Here is a 10,083-nt window from a genome sequence, read left to right on the forward strand (position 1 = left end):
TGACCCGTACTCTCCTTCTAGCACCTTGGCTGCTCTACTCTTTCAACTTAACCCATCCTTAAACAACCTAGATATGTAGCCTTTATATGGTCTAGCTTGAGCCAAGGATAGAATGCATAATACCTATTTGAGTCAGTGGGAGGGATGGTTAGCATGTCCCTTACCTTAATATCAGTTCTCTCAGCCAGGCTCTCGATAGGAACTGTAGCAGGTAACTCAAGGCTATGTTCACTATCAAGTGTCTAGAGCAATTAGTAGTCTAGTTTAGTGGCCTCCAAATTTTAACATAATCAGGTGTCTTTGTTTCGTTTCATTTTTTGAGAAGGAGTCTCACTCTGTTGCCCAGGCTGGAGCTCAGTGACGCAATCTGGGCTCACCGCAACCTCCACCTCCAGGGTTCAAGCGATTCTCCTGCCTCAGCCTCCTGAGTAGCTGGGATTACAGGCAAGTGCCACCATGCCCAGCTAATTTTTTTTTTTTTTTGTATTTTTAGTAGAGACGGGGTTTCACCGTGTTGGTCAGGCTGCTGTCGAACTCCTGACCTCGTGATTTGCCCACCTTGGCCTCCCAAAGTGCTGGATTACAGGTGTGAGCCACTATGCCCAGCCCAAAATCAGGTTTTTTTTAAGCCCATGCCACCCCAAAATTAAATATGAGTTTATGTATTTACAAATTATATATATAGTACAACTATATTATTGCACATATTATGATATAAACATATATAGAAATATGAATTTTAAAAGAAAGATTAAAAATTAGCAATACTTAAGACTTTCTAAATTATCCAAAAATGGTTTTGTTCTCACTTAAAATTATTATTTGACATAATTTACCAAATGAAAGTAATATGACTCTACATTGTTTAATTTTTTAAATCTTATGTTACAGCAATTTGAAGGACTTGTTCTAAATCAGTTATTTACTAGGTTTTAATAAACATCTTGGTTGACATTGTGGAACACAGTGTGGCGATTCATCAAGGACCTAGAAATAGAAATTCCATTTGACCCAGTAATCCCATTACTGGGTATATATCCAAAGGATTATAAATCGTTCTACTATAAGGACACATGCACACGAATGTTCACTGCAGCACTGTTTACAATAGCAAAGACCTGGAACCAACCCAAATGCCCATCGATGATAGACTGGACAAGGAAAATGTGGCACATACACACCATGGAATACTATACAGCCATAAAAAATGACGAGTTCATGTCCTTTGTAGGGACATGGATGAATCTGAAAACCATCATTCTCAGCAAACTGACACGACAGCAGAAACTCAAACACTGCATGTTCTCACTCATAGGTGGGTGTTGAACAATGAGAACACATGGACACAGGGAGGGGAGCATCACACACTGGGGTCTGTTGTGGGGGACTGGGGGGGACAGCAGGGGGTAGGGAGGTTAGGGAGGGATAATATAGGGAGAAATGCCAGATATGGGTGACAGGGGGATGGAGGCAGCAAACCACATTGCCATGTATGTACCTATGCAGCAATCCTGCATGATCTGCACATGTGCCCCAGAACCTAAAGTACAATAAAAAATAAAAATAAAATAAATAAAAATAAATATCTTGGTTGCAAAAGAGAGCTCATAAAGATACACAGATTCAAACAGAAGTACATCATTGTCTATGCTTAGTATGTAATCCTGAACACATCTTTTATTTCATCCTTCAATTATTTAAATGTGTTTGCTATAATTTGTGAAATAAATTTTCTTATTTCCTGATGTCAATCAGTTGTGCCTGCAAACTAATCAGAAGATGTGATATATTATCATTTTTAACAAATAGGATCAAAATTTGTTAAAATCCTTCATTTGAAAATGCTTTAAAGAGGGTAGAAATGTTTATTTCCAACTTTTAAAATTATTCAAGTACCAGAGGTTTTCATGATTGATGGCAAAGCAACAAAACCACAGAAAAGATAGAAACATTTTTTCAGCATCCATTTTTAAGATATGCTTTTGTAAGCATTTACTTTTCACTCAATATTAAAACTTGCCTTGAAGGGATAGAGTAAATCATTTTTAAAAAATAGTATCTTCTGGGTATTGCCAACTACTTAGCAAGAAAAGATCAGTAAATCTGGAATACTTGTCTTTGTTTAGAAGAAAAAGATTGTAACTCATTCCTATTGAACAACTTTTTAAATATTTTCCTCAAGATAACTAATGAGATATCAGGGTGGCACAAAAGATTTCCATGATCATTCTCCATCTCCTTACAAACTATGTAAAAGAGTTTATCATTTAAGATTATGTAAACCATAGCCTTCTCCCTGCACAGGTAAACTATAGTATTTCACAATACACTGAAAGCAAAAATCAAGCGAGGCCATTGCTGAAAATCCCTTTGAATTATTAAACACCTACTCTTTCTGCAGGGTGCTGACAAACATATGTGACACATCTAACACATATCCAAATGAGAGGCAGTGTTCAAAGATTAAACACTAGGAAGTAAGCCAAGCATGGTGGAATCTACCTATAGTCTCAACTATTCAGGAGGCTGAGGTAGGAGGATCACTTAAGCCCAGGAGTTGTTTTGTTTTGTTTTGTTTTGTTTTTTCAGACCCTGGGCTCTAAAAAAAAAATAGAAAAAGTAATTAGAAATTTTGATGTTTTCTCCACACCCATATAGATTATCTTGCACACCCCCGTGGGTCTATACATTCCCACTTTGGAGACCACTGTCCTAAGCTATTGATCAAGGGCAAGCCATGAGCTTTAAAGCCAAATGAGTAGGTAAGTGTCAGGCAGTCCATTAATTTAAGAGTTGAAAAACTAATGGCCAGGCGCGGTGGCTCACGCCTGTAATCCCAGCACTTTGGGATGTCAAGGTGGGCAGATCATCTGAGCTCAGGAGTTCAAGACCAGCCTGGCCAACATGATAAAAACCCCGTCTCTACTAAAAATATGAAAATTAACCAAGTACAGTGCCACACACCTGTAATCCCAGCTACTAGGGAGGCTGAGGCAGGAGAATCGCTTGAACCCAGGAGGCAGAGGTTGCAGTGAGCCGAGATCATGCTATTGTATTCCAGCCTGGGGAACAGAGCAAGACTCTGTCTCCAAAAAAAAAAAAAAAAAAGAATTGAGAAACTCATTCTTTGTCCCCAACCAGGGGAAGGCCATCCCAAGTCTGCTCAGAAATGGGCTGAAGGAGGCAAAATAGGATCAGTGACTAAACTTGATTCTAATGTGCTAAAAACAATATTTTTCAATTCCATACTGTGAGACATACTTGGGAAAGTAATAGACTTAGTACTGAAACAAAAAAAGCTAAAAAAAATTCATCTAGAGTACATCTAAAATATAATTATTGGTGACTGCCAACCTTTCTAATTTTCTTTCTAGACTCAAATCAGACTCCCATTTATTAACCTGTTTAACCGTTACACACCTATGAGATACATATGGTCTTGCCCCCACTTTACAAGTGAAGAAACTGAGGCCCAGAGGTAAGACTTAACTTGCCCAAGGTTGCACACTTCCAAAATACCAAAGACAGGTTTAGGGTCCAGGTCTTGCTGATCTTCCTAAGATCCAGGTCTTGCCACGCCTCCAGCCCATCATGGCACACAGCAGTGCCAATCTGTGACCGGTAGCTCAATTTGGATACAAAACTAATGAATCCCACTTCAGGAATTCCTCTACTTTCCCTTGGTTCCTTGACTTCAAATCCGAAACCAAATGCCACATCCTGGATTTCTGAACTTCTAGGCACTATTAAATCCCCTGAAAATGTACACTTCACTCTCTCCTCCAATAGCCAAGAGCAACTCTGAAAATGTACTTAGTACACAGATAGCACATGCAGCATGGTTTGTTCTCACATACAACATAGGCTTATGCTTATTTCTCCTACTAGACTGTAAAGTGCTACAAAGTGGCCTATACAGTATTCTATTCATTTGGGGATATGCAGTGGTTCCTCTTAGCCCTCACCTGACAGCCCCTAGGACTGAGAGGCAATGCGCGGAGTAGGAACTGCTATAAAATTTTATCATCTACAACATATGTGGATAGAATAAAGGTGAAAATATTAAAATTCCTTTGGCCCTAACACTTTGAAACTTAATGTAGCATCCTTCCTAGAACTAATTTGCTCTTCAAGGCAGCTTATTAATGGAAAAGAGAAATGAAATATTCCTAAGGGAATAATTTCAGTACAGATGAAGGTCAGCTACTCTTTCCTTTAAAGATGTTAGTACCTCAGCATGACATAAAACAGCATGACGTGCATGTAGCAAACTTACCCACACTTATTTTCCCATATATTTGTATATGTATGTGTGTTAGAGTATGTGTATGTGTGTACACAGACATATATGAAAAATAAATACAAAAAAGCCAGAATAATCTCAATAATCAGGGAATCCATAGAGCACCATAGAGAGATACTGGTTAAACTTACAGTATGAATCTGGACAAGTTAACTCTCACTTTCAAGTTCCTAATCTTTAAAACAGCAAAATAGTAACTTCTACCCCCATTGGGTTATCAGGAAGTTAAAATGAACCAATACGTGTAAAATCCTTAGTACACTGCCTGGCAATTAGTAAGCACTCCATAAATGTCAGCTTTTTCCAAAAAGAAATGACAATTACTAGCTATTGGTATTGTTATCATTATTACTATAAAAGCAAGAAGGCTAAAGTCTCATTTCTTCTTGAGTGAATTGAGAAAGGTCTACATTATCACTATAGAAAGTTATTTAGCCTACAGAAGAGTTGAGGAGTGTGGTCCAGTAGTCCGCGAACGGATTTGAATAGAACAATGCTCAGAAGTTATTCTCAAGTAAATGATACACTGACCAAGACGAAATGGTAGATTTCGAAAGGGGAGATTTAAGTATGAGATGCATGGCTAGAAATTAGAGTTTCTTGACCTCTCTAAAAATTGGACGGACAGTCTATTGAGAAAGTTGGTAGTGTCCCGATTCCTAGATACCATTCAAAAGTTACAAACACTAATTTGGCCAGCAGAAAGTAGATCTCAGGGCCCAAAATTTTACTTATGAATCTCCAATACATCATATGCCCACAAGTTATAATGGGAAATTTCCATTATCAATCTAAAGGGAAATTATACTGGAGCCCTGCTTCTGCCCTTTGACCAAAGCCAATTCACCTGACCTCAATGGCAGTTCTGCCCCAGGACCATAAAGACCATGATCCCCAAGTACACCTTCCCAGCACCATTATCACTTTCACCTTTAAATGTCATCATCTGAAGAAATTAACAGGCACATTAAATTTTCCACCTGCAAATTAGCAAATCCAATTTTTTCAGATGACTCAGGCTGAGAAATAATCTGAATTTTCCATCCAACAGTGAGCTCAGAAAAGCCAACACCACACCCACATGGGGTTTTGTTGGTTATCTCTACCCCAAACCAATCTGCAAAGTACTTGCCTTTTTTTTTCCAACTGAATTAGTCTCTTTTTATTCTCTTGGTAATCTCTTCCAGTTAACTACTTCCATTGTAGGTGATAAAATGTGTAAGGCTCCACTTCAGATGGTGGCACTGCTATGAGCATTGTCTTTCCCTTTATTGCAATTCACAATCAAAACCTTTGATTCTTTTTTATATTCTAGTCCCAGAAGTAGTTTCCACTGTAGAAGTTAATTGATGAGTCTTATTCTTTCCAATAGTAGCTTACAACCAGGCTCTAGCTTCTCCAGGGACCCTACAGGATGAATTTAGTTTAAATATGTATTAAACTAAAAGGCATTTTCTCAAACGAGTTTAAATGAATTTATTTTTAGAAAACCTACATGACATGTTTTTCTTAAAAACAATGTCTCCACTCCAAATAAATCATGGCCAAAATAAATGAAGAGCTCAAGGTGACATCAGTCCCATTTGTCTTAAGTTCTGGTGTTGTATGGATGACAAGCAGAGGCCAGTTATGATGACAGGTGATAGATCCAAAGTAATTGCCAAATTTGTTAACATTTTTCCATTTTTAAACCATCCTTAAAGAAAATCACATATGGGGTCACACCATCCTCACGGTAATCCAGTAGAGCAACCATACCATCTGGATTCATGTTTTCACCAGTAAAGAACTGGTAGTTTTTTGAAATTAGCAAGAACGTGCTTGATTTGCTCTGCAGCCCCTGTCATAAAACGTTTTATTCTTTCTGGTCTCTGTTCTTCAAGTTTGCCTTTGACTGATTTCATGCAATCTTTGACGTACTTCTTGTAGGCTTCTTTTGTGAAACTTGTTTCCTGCAGTTGATGGTTCACGACAATATCAACACCAGTGATTACTGTACTTTCGGTGCGTTTGCCCTCAGGGCCTTCAGCGGAAGCATTTCCACCAATGAGCGAGTCATCAGTGTTACCTTCTATGCTACTGACCACCTTCCCCTCCACCTCCAGGCACAGCCTGTCCTCGATCTCACGGATCTTGTAGATGTTGGAGAACATCTCATGGTGGCTAATGAGGTCCCAGTAGATAATCATGATGGTGGCTGAAGACGACGGTTGCACTAGCTTAGCAAAAGTCTGAAGCTCAGAGCGAGCGGTGCTCCGGGGGAGGGGAGAGTGGGTGGAAAAGCAAGTACCTGCCTTTTTAATACAAAAGGCTCAGTTATATAATTACCAAAAATCACAGAGAATTGTGAGAAAATTAATGCTTTTATGTCAGCAAGGTACCAATGAACCCAGCAAACATTTTGGCACTAGATTTTAAGTTTTGTAAAGCTTTTTCTCTGTAGGTCCAATGCTCTTCCACATTCTAAGGGTTGGACAATCCTCTGAACTGATTAGTCTTGCACATTTCAAATAGTCAAATCCAACATTTAGTGAGATCCTGCACATCTTCATAGCTTTTTAGAATATAATTCCTTCATTTTCAAAAGAAAAATAAGCTTTATGTGTTTTCCCAGCTTAGCAAGCTTGGACTGATTGCTAAAAATAGCTTGGAAAGAGGACTCCAGAGGCAATTTTGTTGAGAAGTAAGGACAGTTTTCAGGATGCAAGGCAGGACCATACCTAGGGTGTCAGGTTTAAAGGACGTGGTCAGAAAGTTCTGCTCTTAATATCACCTCATTTGCGTGGAAAGGGTGGGGCTTCTGGCTCTCATCATACACACCCGACAGTCCTGCTTGTACCCTAAATAGCTAGGGTTTTTTTTTTCTTTTTTGAGATGGCATCTCACTCTGTTGCCCAGGCTTTAGTACAGTGGTGTGATCTCGACTCATTGCAACCTCTGCCTTCTGGGTTCAAGTGATTCTCCTGCCTCAGCCTCCTGAGTGTCTGGGACTACAAGCGCATGCCACCACGCCTGGCTAATTTTTTGTATTTTTAGTATAGACGGGGTTTCACTATGTCAGCTAGGATGGTCTCAATCTCCTGACCTCAAGATATCCACCAGCCTTGGCCTCCCAAAGTGCTGGTATTACAGGCGTGAGCCACCATGCCTGGCCCAATATCTAGGTTATTTTCAGAGAAGCAACAACTTCTCTAATAGCTATTCTCTCCATTCATGTCATGGGCTTCACACTCTTGGCTTTACCAACACTTTCTGTGCCGGCTGGCTGGAAGTTGTCTTAAAAGGCCCTTTGAGATATTCAGGCCAAGTGTACCTCGGAAGGTCATCTTCTTAACTGATTCTTAACCAATCTCTGCCGTAACCTGTATCCTGGTTGATACCAGGGAGGCCTGCCACCTTGGAGAGTAAAACACTGCAGGCACTCAATATGTAGCAAATGAGCTGAAATATGTAAATGTGCACTAAATATTACCGTTCCCATGTGTATGGGGGTCAGCTTTTCACACTGACTCCCAGCATGTGTGTACATGGACACTCATGCACATACCCACAGACACACAGACCTACCCCATCCCATGAGTCCTACTCTTCCCTCCAGTTTCACTAGGTCTATTAGATAAACTGCTCCACATCAACACTCTGATAGCTGTTTCCAGCTTAATCAGTTAGTGTCCCTCCCCCTACCCAGCTCCTTATACTTTAAAGAGGGCTTTGGAAGACATAATATGTTGTTTCTTTCTCTAATGGCAAGTTCAGGCTTTGGGGTTTGCCTGTAGGGAAAGAATTTGGCAAAGGAAGATCCTTTCTCCACACCCTACAAATCATGAGGCTTGGGTGACTGCCTACTCCCTTGACATAAAGCTGGCTCCAAGTCTAAACACACACACATATGGGGTCCAGCTGCCTCTCACTTTAGAGTCAGAGACTTGGCCTTCCTCTTGTCTTCACCAACCTACATTCCATCACCTCCTCATAGATCACTGATGAGAGCCATATGTTCAGAATTCACATGTACTGTATTCATAATGGAAAACTCTAGTCAGACTTCTGCAATAGATATCTGGCTGTCAGCTTCGTTAAATTTCTCTGGACACAGAGCAAAGCCATTTGGCACTCATCTGTCTTCCCACATCTTATAAAAATAAAATAGTTTTTTGCACTTAGGTAGACTTCCTTGACTATAGATTCTGAAGACTTTTGTAAATACTCTCACAATCATGTGATTTCTCTTTCATCTGTTTAGACTAATATATCCCTTTTGGAGGTGAAACTTAATTCTACATTTCTAAATACATTTCAGTCTGTTCTCACACAGAAAGATACATACAATATACAAGTAGTGTGTCATTCGGTTGCAGAAACCTATATTCAGACATAGACAGATGTTTCCCCATCTTCTGATCTGTACCAATTTAGCACTTGCTTGCACAGTGTCTTATAGGCTCCTCTAATTGTTTCCAAGGTATTAAGCTGATCTTGCCAACCACACCATAACATACTTGAAGACCTGGTCCACATATGATACCCCTTAAACAGTCTGCAGAACCTAACACAGTGGGGAGCATACAGTAGGAAGTCTATAAAGTGAATGGTTGGATCAAATTTTATCTTAATCTATTCTCATAATATGTTGGGGAGGACATTTTAAAATAAATAAAATCAACGCATATGTGTGGGAGGAGAGTTTGACTATAAAAGGAGAGCCAGAGGGAGTTTTCTGGGGACATGGAACTGCTCTGTATCCTGCTTGTGGTGGTGATGTGAATCTATACATATGTTAAAACTCATAGAATGCATACTCACCAAAAAGTCAATTTTACCATATACTTTTTTAAATTAAAAATATTAAAAATCAAAGCAAATAAATGTACACATTCTACTTTGTGTACTGTTCTCTCACCAATCTAAAAACTTGATCTAACTCTGGTTTCTTATCCAGAATTGAGTAAAATCCTCCTTTCAAGTCACCCTGAATCTCTTAACTGAGAGTTAAGTTCCCCAAAACACTTTTTATATGTGGGACAGTCACACAAGGTTTTAGACACCTCTATACTCTTTTAAAAAGGGTGACTTCTGAATCATACCAGAAGTTACGATATCCAAGCTGATCAAAGAAACTGAAGTTTAAAGAAGTCTATTAAAATGGCAGAGCCTAGACTAGAATTTATTCCATGCCCAGTGCTTTTTCACTGTACCACAGAGGTCAAATAATATAGGATTTTTCTACTTATGTGTTTATATCCTTCCTCATACCACAAAGAATTTGAGGCCACTTACATATATAACATATTAAATATAAATATTGGCTGGGCGTGGTGGCTTATGCCGGTAATCCCAGAACTTTGTATTTGTTTGGGAGGCCAACACAGGCAGATCACGAGGTCAGGAGTTCAAGACCAGCCTGACCAACATGGTGAAACCCCGTCTCTACTAAAATTACAAAAAAAAAAAAAAAATAGCTGGGCGTGGTGGCATGTGCCTGTAATCACAGCTACTCAGGAGGCTGGGGCAGGAGAATCACTTGAACCTGGGAGGCAGAGGTTGCAGTGAGCCGAGATTGCACCACTGTACTCCAGCCTAGGCGACAGAGCAAGAGTCATCTCAAAAAAATATATAGATAGCTACATAGATAGATAGATATGTATATATAATATTAACTAAAAATCAAGACAAGCAGAAAAAAAGCAACAAAGCCAGAGGCAAAGGTAAGACATCGATATTGAGGCCCATAGAGACCTGCATGGTTAGTAAAGTTGGGGTTACAAATTTGGCTCTGAACA

The 10,083-nt window shown here is 39.4% G+C and overlaps 1 pseudogene; it reads right to left on the reverse strand.

Moving 5' to 3' along the window:
- Positions 1–5,908: 5,908 nt before the first annotated feature.
- On the reverse strand, positions 5,909–6,492 carry LOC110569444 (translationally-controlled tumor protein-like; annotated as a pseudogene).
- Positions 6,493–10,083: the final 3,591 nt, after the last annotated feature.

This window comes from Aotus nancymaae, unplaced genomic scaffold (genome assembly GCF_030222135.1).
Source record: "Aotus nancymaae isolate 86718 unplaced genomic scaffold, 86718_ANA_hifiasm-v0.15.2.pri h1tg000004l, whole genome shotgun sequence".
NCBI lineage: Eukaryota > Metazoa > Chordata > Mammalia > Primates > Aotidae > Aotus > Aotus nancymaae.